At 41.1% G+C, this 18,019-nt stretch overlaps 1 protein-coding gene across 9 annotated transcripts in view; it reads left to right on the top strand.

Moving 5' to 3' along the window:
- The window catches only part of ppargc1a (peroxisome proliferator-activated receptor gamma, coactivator 1 alpha), a 321,705-nt gene that overhangs the window by 277,812 nt on the left and 25,874 nt on the right, over window positions 1–18,019 (top strand). The gene's annotated exons all lie outside the window — the stretch shown is intronic.

Raw genomic sequence — 18,019 nt, 5'->3', positions numbered from 1 at the left:
TGGAGTCCCAGGCATTATTGCAATATGAAGTCAACTCTAAAACTTCAACTTTATTTCCAGGGATAAAAACACTAACTTGCACACATTTCATTAGAAAAAGTCACCTTCTGACAGCAGCTAGATAACATGAGACAGATGTCACTTTGATGAGAAATATTTGGTCACTTCTGAATCATTTTACTTGTCAGAAGTTTCTGTGGCCACACTATGCTTTATGGCAGAGTGATGCGTATTTATACTTGCATCAGGATGGAATAATCCCCACACCCCCAACAGAACAGTTTATCATATTCTTGAATGCAACCCAAACAAATAGTTCAACTGTTACTAGTTTACAAACACAATTTTACATTGGAATACAAAAGATAAGGAAGAAGAAGATAAAACCCAGGAGGACCTTTGTCCTCTAGCTTGGCTCCTGGCCGCGACAGTAGGCTCTCTTATCAACATTCTGCATTTATTTCAGCCCAAACCTAGCAATGCGGCACAGATCTGAGAAAATGTGTCCGTAGTAAACCGTGGACATAGGAATGGAGAGTATTGCAAAATACTTCTCAAAGGTTGGATTATAAAACTTTAATCTTTGCCCCCCTTCTCTCCTTCTGGCTCTCTTGCTGTTCTTGCCCGGTGGCAAACAAAAGTCCACAGAGGGTGATGATCTGGCCAGGGCCATAAAGCCATCAGTCTTGGGGACTGAGTTGTAGTCCCCAGTTCATTATAAACCTTTATCAGTGCCAGAGATAGACAAGAAAGACTGAGATTGGATGCTTTAGCCTCGCCTCAGGAGGAAAAACCCTGTGTGAGGAGCCAGTGCATGTGTGCGCTTATGGCCCTGTCATGTGGTCACGTTTCCAGGGTCTCTGTTGTGTGTTTTGTCTTTGTGTGAATGTGCGCGCTTGTCCTCGGTGGTCTTGCAGGCAGCAGTTGATAACAGACTAAATTCTTGTTCCATGTTTGGCTCTATGTATCACCTGGCATTCTTTTGCTGTAGACTACCCCAAACAGGGGGTGGGGGGACCTTAAGTACTAGCTAGTGTGACCATGACTCCTCTGTAGTCTGTAGAGTGATATGGCTAGCAGCCACCGAGTGGCTCTGGGGATGGATAAAAATACCAATGAGAGAGTATACATGTGCCTGCGTGAGTATGTGTGTCATTTTTACACACAATGGAATTTTGCATCCCCTGATGAAAGAAACCTGCTCTGAGCATGAAGTTGGTATGAGAGGCTGAATCTGTGCACCTTTGTGCACATGCTAACATACATCAGCACGTGGGATTTTTGCCCCATGTAAACCAGGCAAATTGCATTGATATGTTTCACACCCTCAGCAGTCCAAACAAAAGAACCTATGTTTTTATGTCACAAACATAACATTGTATGCATTTTGTCAGATTTGTACCAGATAACCGAGTAATGTATATAGAAAAAAACTATAGAAAAATGGTACATGAACCATTTTATTTTTAACCACCTTTGATCTGATTTCTTAAATGAAAGTTTAGTGCAGCCAACTGGCATAAGAAGTCATCTAACTGCGGTCTAAGAGAGAAAGAACGTTTTGGAGAAATACGAAGAACGGTCAACTTGTCTGCCAAAGACTTGAGACAGATGTTCACCAATCAGCAGGACAACTCTAAACATGCAGCCAGAGGAACGATGGAGCGGTTTGTGGCATAGTTTAAAAAGTTGTGCATGCAGACACTCTCCATTCATTCTAACAGATCTATTTTGATAAAAAAGAAAATACCAAAAATTCTGTTTTTAGATGTGCAAAAGTGGCAGAGATGTATCCCAAAGGACAGATGGTGGCTTTACAAAGTATTAACTGAGTGGGTGGAGGACTAATACCAAATGCTACCTTGTTGTGGTTTATCTCATACAGTCTCAATAAAATGCAAAACTGTTTTGGTCGTACCATGACAGTGTAAATAAGTTCAAGGGATATTGTGAAAATAGGTTGCAAGTCAAGTAATACATTTCCCTGACTCCCCCTCCTCCTCCTGCATATTTTGAGAGTTACAAGTCACCATATGAAGCTTTGAGTTCATCATACACCAGGGCCGGCTAATCCTATTTAATCTGACAGAGGAAAGTTTGCTACTTGGCAGGAATCAGAGAGCTGGGGCAGCAGCTGCACTTCTCCATGCCTCCTCCACGTTGGCCTCTGCACGGAGGAGAGAAACATGCAAAGAAAAGTTGAAGATTTAGTGAAAGTCTTAATAAATGCTCATATTGCAAAATAACTGCAAGAGGCGTCCTTTACTTTACTTACATTCTGTCTCCGCCTCTCTTGCGTGCTTCGTGCACTGTAGCTTTCCAGCAGGTACTAGATTATCAGGGCTGTTTTGGAGCAACATGTGTAACAGCTGGGTGCAGCTGTCACACTGAGGCCCCTTCTTTTAAATATCCCCATCAAAACAATCTGCTCCTTGGATCTGTGAACCTGCATTCACCAGTTCAGTTAGTCAGCTGTTGAAATGATTTGCAGCTTTGAGGGAAAGACAAACACCTGCTGTTTTCTATGGCACCTGGGTATTTGATTCAGCGCGAGGTTTGATGCAGCATTGTAGTAAATGAGTAACGAAGGTTTGAAAAGTTAGAACCAGGCAAAAAAAATGTAAATGGAGCAATGGAAATGTTCTGCAGCCATTTTTTGTTTAAATCGACCGAAGAGTGGCTTCATAATTTTTTCTATCGGTGTACATGTGCGGTTGTGTTCTGAGAGCAGCGTGTGTCCTCAGATCACAAGCTGTCCTCTGGCTGGCCTTTTGCTTCATTCCCTGCCATCGTCCCAACTGTCCCTAACACAAAATGTGGGGAACGATATGCCACACCCCTGCCTTTTAACACACACACGCACACCCACCTACACACACACACACACACACAGCAGCTATTGCTCTTGGCCCCGGCGTATTTGACACCTCTTCAAAATGAGCCGACCACGAAAGTCCACGGTCTATTTCTGACTGCAGTTGTTAAGGGGCTAGCCAGTCCAACAAGTTCCCCATGTACTGCCAAAGATAACAGCACCAGAAGTGTGACCCAACGTCTTTTTGAACTGCAGGTCACTACTTGGGTTTCGTTCCCAGCCTCAACTCCTTGATTGATGGAAATGTGCTTCCATCGTGGTTTGGGCTTTTCTGGATTCCAGTGATGGACGCCTCCCGGCAGCTACCGTGTCTCGCATATGCAGATGACGGCATTTACAGCTGTTGTTGGCTCTGAGTTGGCATGTGTGATTTGGAAGGAAAATTGGCTACAGGCTTATCTTTTTACATGCTTTCTGCCTCTGCATGTGTTCCTTTTGTGAAGTACTTCGATGATAGATGGACAGGTGGAGCACAGGGACGAGCGCAGGAAGAAAGAGAGGAGGGAAAGAAAGGGAGACACAAAGAGGCACCGGGACAGATGGGTAGGGAAGTAGTCACATGGACGAGGAGAAGCTTGGACGTTAGCCAACCAAACCCAAAGCCTGCGGATTGGAAGTAAAAGGTTGTGAGCTTAGGAAGTAGTAAAATAAGATGCCGAAGTTTAAAGCATTACTCTGATATTAGCCATACTGAGTGTTAAAATATGAGTGCACATATGTTGGTGTGTTTTTATTATCTTATTTATTTAATTCTCAGGATGTGGTGTGATTGAATCAGCTTTCAAACAGTATTATGAAGCTTTGTCTAGGTTTACTTGCGCCTTATTGCCCAGAAGCTCGCAGGCTTAAAGGGATATTTAATTTTTTAATAAGGTTCTCTTAAGAGGTTATAAGCAGTTTGCATCATACCTACACTCAATAACAGTCTAGGTGTCTTGCTTTTGTATAACTCCATATTATCTGCACCCAAAAGTTTACGCTAACGCTTAGTTTTAGGGGAAAAGACAAAAAAGTGGACTGTTACCATCTTAAAGCAGCAATTATACAAAGACAAGATTACAAGCGAATTTGTGGTGCAAGATAATTCACCACCAACACTATTCTTGTGTGAAGTAAATTGAGAATAGTAGCATAAGAAAACACTTCCAGTTAGAATAAGTGGTACAAAAATAAAGTGTAAAATTCGTGATGTGCAGTGCTGGTAGAGATATAATAAACAGTTCAGGCATAAAGTTGAAGAGGAAAGTAAAGCAACTTTAGATTATTTAACAATATCTGATAGTGATGGGAAGTTCAGCTCTTTTCAGAGAGGTCTGTCGCTCTACAAGACAGCTATTAATTTATTACCATCTGCAGCCTTCTATTTTAGCTTAACTTGGCAAATATAAATGTTTTGTATGTCATTTTGCATTCAATGTTCCATATGTGATAAGCCATATACTTGCTTAATTTTATGTATTGTTCTGTTAGGAGAGCAAGCATTCTTATTTTTTTTAAATATTTTAATCAAATTTAACATTTTTATTTAGCATAAAATGAAATTAACAAAACGCTTCAAACAAACTTAAGATCATAATAATTTATTATTGTGTTACATATCATACATCATCTGGGTTTTTGCAATGCACTCTCCTCCTTACCACTGGCTGTTGACTAAGGGATGGACTCCCCTGACCATTGCGTTTGTCCCTTTTTATATTTTGATGTAATGCTATGACCCCATATCCTCACATGTGATTGGCCACAAAGCTACTATGCTACCAATCAAAGCTCTGCCAGAGGAGCGAAGTGAAAGCTGAGCGCAAAAGAGAAAACAAGTGCAGAGACGACTCCTTATGTTTCTCTTCTCCCTTAGTTAGTGTCTCACTCTTCACCTTTTCGTGTGACGTTCTTGCTGCACCGCTGTGTTTGTATCCCTGCCTTACAACGTCTCTTAGTGAAGAGCCAGCTCCCGTCGTTCACTTCAAAGAGTTGGCTCTAAGAACCGAAACGTTCGTGAGCAACCTATCACTAATATCCAAAGCATTATAAGTCTTACAGAGCATGTTCAGTTCATTATCTGAAAATGAAAAAGTATTACACAGCTACATACCTATTAAGGCATTCAAAGAAATTACAAGTTGAGCAGTTCTGTTTTCAATTTTCCACAAAATATCTATGGGAAACATAGAAGAAGGTGTTCCAATCAGATGAGAACAAACTTGGATTTGCTTTTTGTTTTTGATCTGCATGCAAAAATGCAGTGAGTGGGAGAAAACAAGCACTGCAGCCTGAACGATGCTTGAACACAGCATCCCTATTGTGAAACATGGTGGTGGCAGCACCATGATGTGTGGGTGCTTTCTTTCAGTAGGGACAGTGTAAACTGCTTACAGTTTTGGGGAAGATGAATGGAGTTAAATACAGGGTAACACTGGAAAAAAAAAATCTGGTACACCTAGCCGAACAACGACCCTAAGCACAACCAGAATTATCAAAGAATACCTTAAAACAAAGTGGAATCATGTGATGGAATGACCCAGTTAAAGTTTAGACACAGAATGTGTGGCCAGACAGTTACTTTGAAAAGCTCTGCATGTCTTGCTTTCAGTGCTTGTTTCATACTACTTCTCATTGTCTGGTCAATAATCATCAGTCATCTGTAAATAACTATCCAGAGCAGAAACATTTAGCATGAACTTTAACTACTAGGTCTATATATTGTGAATTCATACAGAATGAAGACACCTAGCGTGTTTTCTTCTGGAGGTGGTTTTAATGAAACTGTCCCAGGGTGGATTGATTAACCGAGCTTGCTGGTTGTGGTAGAACAAGCAGGGATGAACGTTTTTCCTCCAGCATTCCTGCCTCTCTTGTAGAGACAAGCAGGCGTAGATTAACTCAAACACTTGTTGGCGACATACTCCTGTGAGCTGAAAGACACACACACACTTCTAAAAACACACATGCAACCGGCAGAAACCCCTTCCTGTCCCTGCTTCTACTCCCCTGCTGCACGCCGCTCGCGTTCATTTTGCAAATTTATGCTGACATTTGAGAGTGCGCCACCCGCACCAGTTCACCGCTCCAGCAAAAGGGTGTATGAATTATCATATTCTACTGTATAATATAATTTTCTCAAGTGAGTCTTATTAGAATACACCATACTTTCCTGATCTCAGGTTCCCTGCAGTTTTTTACTGCACTGATGCATTGTTTGCACTGTCTGATGGAGGAAATCCTCCATCACTGTCAAGCCCAGCTTTCAGACCAGCAGCCATGCTGTTTTGGGATGCACAAATGAGAGGGAAGTGTAGACAAATGGGCGCAGATGTATAGTAGCGAGGGATGCAAGACGTGGGCTGTCCAAGCCCGTGTCATCTCGGAGCGTCTGTCAGATCCACTCCACAACAAGAGCTCCCAACCTGCTGTGGGCTCCCTTCTCCCTCCATTCTCTCTGTCTTCCCGCTCCCGAGGCAAAGCATTTGTTCTTGGCTGATGGGAAGTTTGGAGCGGCAGAGGCTAAACAAATATATTCTGGCCCACAAATGTCGCTTCTGGAAAGGACAGCTGGAAGGAAGAAGGGAGCATTGGAGGGAAAAAAAATAAGAAGATAGTAAACAGAGAGTTGAATGTGGCCAAAAAAAACAAAACAAAAAAGATCCCCCTAACCCCCGGGGAATGTTTGGAAAAGGAGCAAGGAAACATCTCTGAGTCTGATGGTTGCTGTTTGGCTGCCTGTCTTGTTCCCTCACACACTTGATCCCAGCGGGCCTCTGCTGCTGATTGACGCATGTTTGGTGTTGCTGCCCCAGCTGATCCCAGGCCCCCCTCGGTGAATACCATTCCCTGTCATCGCACTGGAGCCGCCAACTTCTGCATTATCATGTGTGCCTTTACGTAACTGATACAAAGATCAGATGCTTCTCTGGCTAGACGTATTTGCTTGTGTTTGTAGAGGTGGGAGGGGGAGTTAGGACAAAATTATTATTTTTAGTACCTAGGGTAATCTCCACTAAGAGCCTTTCAGGCCTGTTTCAATTTAACCTGGCCAAAACACTAAGCCAATAATCCCCCCTTCCTCGCCACTACCAGCACCACCGCAGCACAACTAATGCTCAGCACAAACACATACATGTTGTAATGACGCTGAGCAGTAAGACTCACCTTCCATGAATTATTTAATAGTACGGTAAAAACAGTTCCTAGAATGCTGTCGTGTAGTGCTCCCAATGCATTGAAAAGATGGGTGGTGTCAGCTGAAAGATGAAATGCACTGATAAAAAGAAAAGGCGTAAAAAGGCCATAGTGAAAACCGTAACTTGTCTTTTGAAAACAATCACAGTCCGGTGAAATTATGCAGTGAGGAAAGGGGAGAGTTAAGTGGAGCTCTCTGTCAGAGGGCTCAGTTCTTCATGGTGAAACACAGTCTTTTTGGAGTAAAATACACATCAATCCCCCTTGTGCGCGCGTGTGGGCGTGGGGGTGTGTGTGTGTGTGTGTGTATACTGTGGCAGTGATTAAGAAGCACTGACCAGGATTTCTTTTCCAGTACTCTGTCATATTCTGAGAATATCCAATACATTTTCCAGAAACCTTTTATTATAACAGATTGGAGGGGTAAGAATGAGGCCGACTCACGAGGCAAGACAATAAATGAAATTCTGATCATAAGACGAGATGAAATCATTTTTTGTTTTTTTTACGGGAAAGCTAACTGTAATTTAAACATTTAGTATTCAGTGGAATATACCAGTCCTGGTCTCACAGTTGTGTTTTTTGGGGGCTTGTCTTATTTGAAGATGTTCCTAAAGCCAAGAAAGCTATGGAAATGTTTGGTTTATGTCTTTTCATGCTTGATTTTCTCTACTCGTGTTCAGATTTGATCAGTATAAGTAATTAAATTCTGATTAGATTCTTAACAAAACAGAGAAGTTCCTGTTAGTATTCCTAGTTTTCAACTGCTGTATGAAATTATGAAACTAACTTCACCATCTCCAGCACTTAGCACAACTGTGCTTGGAATTGATACTTTTGCATTTTTGTTGTTTATGATGCTTTAATACAATGGAGCCCAACCTATTTGTAGATTCACCTATTAACAGATTTTCTTTGTTGCACATAGCTGAAATATTTAAAAGGAAAATTAGCTTGGGAACCTGAAATAGCTAGTCGCAGTGTTACTTGTCATGCTTCTTAAAGCATGACAAGTAACATTCTTAAAGCAGCCAATCCAGGAGCACTATATATTTTACTTGGTGCTGATTGGCTGTATCTCTAAAAGTGATGATAAGAAGAACTGAGATATCAGCTCCTGCAGTAGTGCTAAGATGGTTTCCATTGAGTGTAGCAATGCAGATTAAGGTATAAGAAGTCCCTTTGACTAGAAATGTGGCTAGAGATGCACCATGCATGGTATTTACATTGGTATCGGCCGATATCTCTCATTTTTTAGCATAAAGTATCTGTTCCATAGGTAAAACTGGACCAATATTAACCCATGTTTATTTCCACCTTGCTGCTGTTTGTGTATGTGTTTCAGGAGGCACTTTGCCATGTGGTATTTGTTAGGGCGTGTGATAGCGTTGCAGTGCAGTATTGTTGGGAAGTTTATCTGAAGCAAAGATTCAATATCAGTGGTGTGGTTATTTTTCATGGAGTTCAAAGGGCAGGGAAATATGGAAAATATTGGTAAATTTTGGTTATCGGCCATCACAGCAGCAAAAGTATCGTGTCTCACATAGCAGTGCACCTCTAATTGTGTTGTTTTTGTAGGGAGTAGAATAAAAAAAACATATATTTAAAAGTATTTGGCAGTTATAGGTAGGTTTAGTTGGAGAAAGTTATAAGTGAAAGTAATGTTTAATAATCAATTTTTACTACTTACATTGATCTTGCTGCCCCTTTGCTCATGACAGTCCAGGACTGTGCACAAGAAGGACTAAATTACTCAAGAAAACAAACAAAAAACAATACTCACCGTATTCGAGCTAAGCTTCATAATGTGGACTGTATGCCTCTATCTTCAGCTTATCCCCTCACCCCCTCTCCTGAAGCATTTAAGTCTGTACCGGCCTCAAATAGTTCAAGAGGCTCTCTTAGGCTCTGCTGCTGCATGAGAGAGTTGATGCTTGGATGACTCACTTGCCTCTAATCAGTAGCTCCTGAAGGCTAAAGTGAAAGCCTTCATGGGTATGTTCTCACACCAGAGAGAAAAAAAAAAACATTACTTTCACTTTGAACCAGAAAGCATTCATTTATAAACACATTTTTACACATAATATAACAATAAAGAAGGTTTTCAATGAGATCCTGTTGTGATTGATGCAGAAACTGGTTGGATTTTAAAAATATATTGTTTTGGTTTCTAGAAGACTGCACTTTGGAGCAGTTGTTAGCATTGTTTCTTTCTTTGTGGCGTTAAGGACCCCATCAGTGGTGTTCAACTTAGGCAATCTCTCAAATTATTTGTTGATTAGGTCCTTCCAGAAGACCACTTTCAGTCCAGCAGGCTCTGTTCAATGAAAACTCAAAGTGGAAGGGATTTTGAGTGTTTGACACTTGTCATCAAACGCAGCTGTGGTGTATAAGTTGGAAGCTGTAAAAAGCAAACCTTTTCCTCTTAAAGGCAAAATATCCAAATGGATCCCAGATTACGACAGAATTCAGGTCTCAACGTTCAGTAAAGCTGTTACAGCGAGAGGCTCCTTCATCTGTTCTCATAGTATCCCTGCCTCATGTAGTCGAGCAGGGATTGCATCGACTTACTTCTACTGTTCCTTTGATGTTTTTCTTTCTCTGTGTAACAACGCGTGCATCCCTTTTGCACAAAGTTCTTGTGAAGCCGACTCTTTGTTCAGCCACGAGAATCCAGGAAACAGATGGCATTTGAAGATGTGCAAGGAAAGGCATCATTGCCGTCTCCTGTCTGAATCCAGAAGCACCGAGGAACAAATTCAATATAAAGGAATCAAATTGACTTGAATTTGTGTAGCAAGTCCCAGAGTCAAATGTACATGCTGGTAAAAGTGTTTATTGAAATGGTGATGCAGAAAGAAAGAGCCCTTTATGTGTCTATTGTCTGAAGCGCCATCGACCGCTGTGTCTTGTCCACTTCATCCGGGTTTTCCCTCACATTGGCAACGCTCCGAGAAAGACATTACTTTGACAAATGAAACACTGCAAACCCTCGATGAGCTTGGCAGGACCCGAAAGGTCAGGAGCCGCATTGTGCAGGTATCTGTGCGTATGTGTGTGTGGAAGTGGTGTCAGCTGCAGATAATGGCGAGAAATTCTGGTCCATTTTAGTCCTGTAGGAGATCTACGTAAATGTCAAAATCAAAATGACCAGTCTTTCTCTGTGTGTGTCCATGTGTAATTGTTTTATGGATAGCTACACTTGGCTGCTAATGACAGACTGGCGATCTGGCCAGAAAATGTAGCAAAAAGATGGACAGCAGAAACTGTCTCTGTGCTCTATTTTTATTTTTCCTCTCTTTCTCTCTGGGCTTAATCTGTCGCCCTCCCTGTGTTCTTCCGACACATTATCAGCAGTGTAACAGTCGGTTCAAAGGCCTCTTGCTTAGATGTGCACATTCAGAGCTGCCGACTTAAGCAAATAGCTATTTGCATGCCATTAGGAAAGTGGGGGGTTGGGGGGGGGCAGCAGAGGGAAGCACCATTCCTCATCCCAACTCTGCATCTAGCTGAATATTCTTTATTTGAGAATCCAAATCTCTGTTTTTCCTCACCCCTCCTGCTGTGGCCGTCAGAGTGAGCCACAGTCGGAGCAATCACAGCAATCAGGGTTTCCTCATGCCAAGCCGATTTGGAAGTGGCTGCCAAAACAAAGGAGAGCGTGTCCAGTCATTATGATGCTGTGTGATTTGGTTGGTGTTAGCAAACGGTTGCTTGGACCATCTGTTAAACGGCTGGAAGAGGAAAACAACAGCATCTTGGGTAGGGAGTCTAGATAGAGAGATTTTACCAGGATATTCAACAACCTGTGAGCTTATCAGCTATTTGGATAAGCTGTCTGATAACATGTGTTCCTACGAAGACTGCTGCAGGTGATTTATTCTCTGTTTGGTCAGAAGTTAGTTTATTTTTTTCATGGATCTATACACCGTGCCCTTAATCTACTTCCATAGATTCTAATCTCCTTGTTCTGTCTATAAAAAGCCTCACAAGCAACTGGACAATTTTTGTCACACAGAAAAGGCATCTGTGGTAGTCTCTCCAGATCTCAGCAGATTGGTGATGGAGTTCAGGTGGTTTGTCACTGGTTAAATGAAAACTAGAGAGAGCAGCATTGCCAACATCCCTTGAGTAGGTGTCTCAATTGGATCTGGCCTGTGTCAGCAAGCGCAACAACAGTTCTCCTTCTATCCTCGGCTCACTCTCACATCATTTTCCTCTCTCTTTTCCCTTGTCAGCTCATCTCACCATGCTATAACAATCCCAAATGTTTCCCACAGGAGATCTCTGCATCCACATGTCCCAGTCGTCATTGACAATTCTAGTCATCATCCCATTGATTTATGACCTACATCAATTTCCAAACAGAGATATTGTACCTGGATTTGAAGCTGGCAACTTCTGCAGATGCAGAAAACAGATCTGAAACTGTTGAAATTTCAAACTGAATAAAATTTATTTTGATAGTCCCACTTCACCACAGAGATAATCTCAATATACTTTATCCATATCAGGTCATACAGAATCTGAGTTTAAAGTCAATTTAACTTAATCCAATTCTTTTAAATGCAACCCAGTCATATTCAAATCCAGAAAGAAAACATTATTTAAGTTGATTCCCTTGAGTTGTCGACTTTGAGACAAGCGTTCTTGGTGAGCAAGCTCATCTCGCAGTTGGAGAGAGACTTCTCCCTGTCAGTGGGAGGAAATATACACTGTAAAAAAAATGTTTCTAATTTACGACAAAGTACCGACAGTTGTGGTTCCCAGAATTTTACCGTATAAATATGGCAAAATCCATATTTATATCCATATTCATATTTCAGTTTTTTTTTTTCATAGTGTATAGCAGAATCCAGTAGCGGAACAAGTCGGCGTCGGGCCGGGGGGCGGGGCGAATGACCGGGCCCTTTATACCCAAATAAGAAAGCTCATGATAATTTAACTTTACAACACAGACATGCCCACAACAGCAGAGCTTACAAGTTTCACCACCACAGAGAGCGACTATGTCATTCTGAAATCCATCTGACATGAAGTACAACAAACCAAGAGAACAACAGAAACATCAGTCTACTGGTCACTAATGATGAAACAACACAAATTCAAAGCAGTTCAGAACCACGGATAGCGATCGGATCATTTTGACACTTTATCAATTTCAACTCCGAGCCTGGAGCAGGTAGCAACTGCTGAAGCTAGGTTTATTGTTGACGCGTTGAACCGAGCACGCAGCAGCACGCGTTGAAACGAGTACCCAGGTACCCAGGCGAGGTACGCATTTCCATCTGCTTCAACCAGATGGACGTTGAGAAAAAAAAAGGACCGAAAAACAACCCCACAAAAACATTGGTCCAATACTAGTTTGTATTGAAATGATTACCAGAAAGAGCATAAAAAGCGCGTTGACAGCTATAGCTGCGTAATTAGTTGTGTCTGTCGAAGAAGCAACCCTCAACAGAAAAGCACTGAGGCAGGGGTACTTTCTATTCGAAAAACAACACAAAGTTAATGATCAGCGACAATTTGATCATTGGCTTAAAATGGGAAAGATATACAGCTAAACACAGCTTTTTGAAAGCCAATGATTATTTCAACGAAGGCTTTCTGTTCTATTCATGTAAAAATACTCGTTTTACCACCAATCTTGTAACTGGTGTGTCCAGAACATAGAAAATTTGTCCAAAGGATCATTTACTTAGGAAATAATTTCAAAATAAGATGCTCCATTGGCTTTAGAGTCACAAGGAAAATGACAAGTCTCCAGCTCGCGTTTACATCCTGTGAGCCATTGATAACGCTCACCACAATGGAGGTTTAACATTTAGTTTTATGATTTGGAACAGCCTTAGATTGCTCCACTGCTATCTCTCTCTTTGTCCCACACACACACATACACACGCCAGTAGACACATTCACACTCAGAGAAAAACTTAACAGTGTTATGTATGGTTTCACCGCCCCGCATAGGCCATAATCACCCTCTCTCCATCTCAGTAAGCTCATGCTAAATGACCAGACGTCTCTGGCGGCTGCCATGATTTGTCTCTCCGCCACGCATCGTGCCGTACCTCACCCCTTCCCCTCCCACTTTCCATCTCCTCCCTCCTTCCTCGCCACCATATGCTGTGCCTGTGTGACCGGCCGATGTGTCAGGCCTGACTAACGCCTTAACAGCACGGCTGACGTTGATTTATTTCCTCTGAAATCAGGGGGCCGAGGGTAATAACACAGAATGACATTATTTGTTTATCAAATCCAGGCCTGCTTGTCTTGGCAGAGTAAAGATGTGATGACTTGATACTTGTGCCCCACTTGCCGCACACATATATGACCTCTCCAGTTTCCCCCCCAGATTTTTTGATTGTGCCCTTATTAGAAGGTCTGACTTGTTGTTTAACCTCTTAATCTTGGAAATATGAAGGAACAAGGAGGAGCGGAAATAGAAACTGAGCGGGTGCAGAACAAGGTCATTTGCAACGCATAAATATATGGGTGGTGCAGAAATTTGTGGTTGATTAAGCACATGGAAAGTGCCTCAAAAAAGCGCTCATATACGTTGAACTCATATACGTTGAACTCATATACGTTGAACGTTGAACACCAATGTCATGTTAAAACCACAAGCTTAAATATATTTTAATTATATATTCTTTTTTTATGGCAGACCAACTAAAAAACCATCACATGTACTCACTCAAATATTTGTCCATTCTTCAATACAATATTGCTCACGCTCAGTCAGATTAGATGGAGATCATGAGCAAACCACAGTTTTCACGTTTCCAACAGATTCTCCATTGATATATGTTTAGGGTCACTGCCAGTCTGGAAGATGAACTTCCCTGCCAGAGTCATGGTTTTGATTCATCACACAGAATTTCCAGTAAATGGACTGAAGTTTGTGGCTGCAATGTGACAATATGTAGGAAAGCTCAAGTGCATCGAAAATCCAAGGCTGTGCACAATAGAGAGCTAATGATAAATAAACATCAGGGGAACTCTTTGCTGTTCCACGTTAGACATGTCACCTTTGGTGTCTCACATAAGGGTATGTGTGCTGAAGAACATCTGGGATTATTTTTCAAAACTTTTATGCACTAATGATAGGTAGAAAAATTGTTGAGTTTGCTCAGAGGATTGGAAGTCCCCCAAAATTATAAGTAGGTCTAATTTTGCTATTTTATCTCCGTGTTCAGAATGTGAGTGTGTGCTAAAATATCACCTTCACCTTCCGTTATCGGCCCTATGAATAGAATCTCCTAGAACACAATGCTGTGCTGTAGGACCCAATAAAAGAGTAAAAGGCAAGGGCAATCTGAAAGACAGGCTGCCAGATAACAAAAGGGCCTCACCTAATAATGAACAAACTGGGGTTGGCTTTCTTTTCTCTCTGATGTGGAGGAAGATTGGGTGGTGGTGGTGGGGGATGAGTTGGGTTTTTTTTGCCAGCTTTTGCCAGTGTGTTTTATGGCTAATTGAGGCATTTGGAGTAAAACTACTTCAAAATGGCACCCTTTAGAATTGGAGCAGGGTTAATATATAGTGATCCCACAATTAGCCCAGGATTGTTAAGATCTCTTTAATTCTGTGGGGTCCATTAAGCCGAGATGGCCAAGAAAGTGCTTTCACAGAGACAATTTTTCCCTCTCCGCTCTTTGTTTGTCCTTTCCTCTCTTCCTCTCAGCAGCTGCTGCTGTAGTGATCAATATGAATGGATGTCAGCTGGTTGGCTGGTTATTTTGTCGTTTTTTTGTTTGTTTGTTTGTTGTTTTGGTTTTGTTACCTAATGCCAAAAAAATTACAGATTACTTATTGGAAGAGGACCGAATTTGGTTTGAAACTGTACGTTGTGGTCCCTAAGCTGGTTTGGAAAGACCTACCCTCCTGGACATAGGCATTAGATAATTTTCTCTCTTGGGTAGAAACTATCACTGTGGTTTGCTCCTTACCCCACTTTCTCAAATCCCCACTTGGCCCTGCGAGTGCCTCCACGAGAGCAACAGCGAGTGCGCTGCCGCCTGATCATCTCGACTCAGGCTTTTTACAAGTGTGTCTCTCTGAATATGAGAATCCCTTCTGAGTTATCTTTCGGGGATGCATGGTGCCTGTGGGAGCCTGCAAATTTGGTGGAGGTTTTTCAAACAGCATTGAGCTAAAAAAAAATAAAAATAAAACATTTGAGCCCGCCGCAGCCTGTACAAATTGCAGAGCTCCTTCCTTAAAGCGTGACATACTGAAGCATACACACCCCAGATTTTAATGTGACTGCAATTTTTTTTTTTTTTTTTTTTGTAGAATGCAGATTTATAGGTTTAAGTAGGATGAAAGAGGTGGATAAAGCTGCACCTAAATACACAGTTAATTGGATGGTTGATGAGTACAGGCTAACCAGATGGCTGGCTCATTAAAGACCCATTTGTGATCATCTAAAATGATCCTAAATTTTTATTTCTCGCAGTAGGATGTCTGTTTGGACTAAGCCGAGGCCCGGGCCTTATCAGCAGGTAATACCGGCTCGCTTAGTGCTCAGGTAATGATTTGGGGATCAGAAGAAACGGTGAGGGATTCGGTAGCACTGTGTTCCAGCACAGTGAATTTTAAAGCTTCTTGCAAGTAATTAAACAGCATGCCACCTCATACAGAGCAATTTCCTGCAAGGCATTAGCTTGCCAATGCAGCATGGCCCCAGTACGCCATGTTATCTCTGTGAAATATGTCCTCTCTATCATTTTTTAATAATAACTGACTGTTTACGTTGTTAGGAAAAGATTTGCTCAATGAGCTTCTGAATAACAATGTTAAGTAACACAGAGAGTATAATTTAGCCTGCTTTCTGATTAGTAACATTGCCTTAGTGCTGCTTTGTAAGATTCTCATTTTGCGTCTGGGAACCTGCTGCCCCACCTTTCCCTGTGGTGTAGCGATGGCCACAAGTCGTCACGAGTGACGATAATCCTGCATAAAGGGATTTGTTCCCATACAGCTGACAACAGAACGTCCCAGGGCAAAAATACTGTTTATCTTTCCATTCTCTTGAAGTCTTCCCCCACCCCCAGCCCCTGGGTTTTTGTGGCCCTGGAACTTGCACTGGTTGTAAACAGGACAGGGCAATGCACACACACGCAAACACACGCCCCCTACAAGCTCCACTCCTGTCACTGTTAATAGGAATCTGCATATTTTGCACATTTTCTGTCTTATATTTCTTATTCTGCATCCACTTGATAAGAGTTAGTTTCACATTCATCACAATTTAAGGTGTTAACTAATAATCATGCTGTAATGATGACATTGATGTTATATGTTTGTTGCACCAGAGAGGGTGAGTATTAGGTAGGTAGCCAGTAGAGACCCCATCGCAGTGGTCCATTGCTGGCTAGACATCAATATAATATGTCAATATTGGTTTTAGCTGATTCCAATTTATCTTTAAGGTCTCTATTTATTTATTTATTTATTTATTTATTTATAGTCATTATAGAAATTATTGTTTATAGTAGGACCACAGGCAGTTTTCCAACATGAGTGTGTTGGAACTGCTTTAACTGCTTTAAAACAGACTGGTTTAAAAGATTTGAAGTTGGCCTGGATGAGCAAAACTTATTGCAAATATCAGCCTTTGTGTTTTCCAGTGGTTTTAAGACCTTTTATAACAAGGACTAGATCAGTAAATACTACTCTGGGATTACTGAAATATTATCTACTGAATTTCTCCTTTGAGTATTTTCTGTTTGATGTAAACAAAAATGTGCTAAAGAATATGGCTGGAGATTTTAAAAAAGCATCCAGCTTGTCCAAATGCATTGTGTTTCTTGACAGATGGAGGTTGACAGTTATACGTTGTGTAAGTCAGCGCGGGGTCAATTTAACTGAATAGCCTAATGCAGGTTCCTTTTCATATACCAAAGCGCTACAAAAAATGTCAAAGAAATTAAACAACCAACAGTCAACAAAGTCTTGCTTTGTGTTCTAACAGCCAGAATCAATAACCTACATTCTTAATAGTTTCCTACAGCTTTTGCGCTTCTTTTCACTTTATTTTTAAACTTTTGCCACTAGATCCTGCGACCCTTCCTTGTGGGTCGCAGGATCTAGTGGCACTTTGTTATGGTGCGTTCACTGATCAGGAATAGACTGGATTTCTAAGTTTTCTAACTGTTACCTGACATGTTTTCTGTGTATCTCTACTGTCAACATTTATTTATTTATTCACTGAATTAGTTGTTTACTTATTTACTCTTTTGACTTACAAGGGCTGCAGGTTAATGACTCCATGTTATCTGCTGGATTCCTTAGATATATTTCCTTTGAATTATTCCAATTATATCTTAATTTGAATAATGAACTGAACTTAAATCAATGTTTGATTACTAGAACAAGTAGGAATGTAATAGTGATTAGATTGAAGTGACTTTTGTACTTCTTTAAGATAACATATTGTGAATTGGCATTATATATAAAACATGAATTCAATCTAAGTTACTTACTCGTGTTTGTCATTTGTTTCATTCTATATAGCACAGTATGTATCAAGAATAATTGCCCACTCTAACATTCATTATGGTAATATAAAAACCTTTAAATTTTATTGGCTTTCAGTTTTGATGCTTATCAGTGTTCCCCACCTGGCCACACCTTTTAAAGTCATTCTGTATACGCCCTTGGTCAAAGCAGATCAGAGTGGAAAAAAAAAGCTTTATTTTTTGAGAAACATTAATGGTAATTCCTTGAGTATTCTACTGTCAAAGCAGTTTAAGCTTAACGCTGTTTGCTTAGCAGTAGAAGGTCGCTTGCAACTTTGTTGTAATCCAATTCTGTATTTTCTAGAAAGAGTGGGGACCACTTCTGCTTATTTTCTCCTTTGCAGAACTAAAGCTCTCTAGACCAGAACCAAAACCCTATCTTCTTTCTGTCAGTCCCAGTAAAGGTTTCTCTCTTGGACATATTACTTCGGTGCAGTAAGCT

Source organism: Xiphophorus hellerii, chromosome 14 (genome assembly GCF_003331165.1).
Source record: "Xiphophorus hellerii strain 12219 chromosome 14, Xiphophorus_hellerii-4.1, whole genome shotgun sequence".
In the NCBI taxonomy this organism is placed as follows: domain Eukaryota; kingdom Metazoa; phylum Chordata; class Actinopteri; order Cyprinodontiformes; family Poeciliidae; genus Xiphophorus; species Xiphophorus hellerii.
This window is presented reverse-complemented; position numbering and strand designations above follow the sequence as displayed.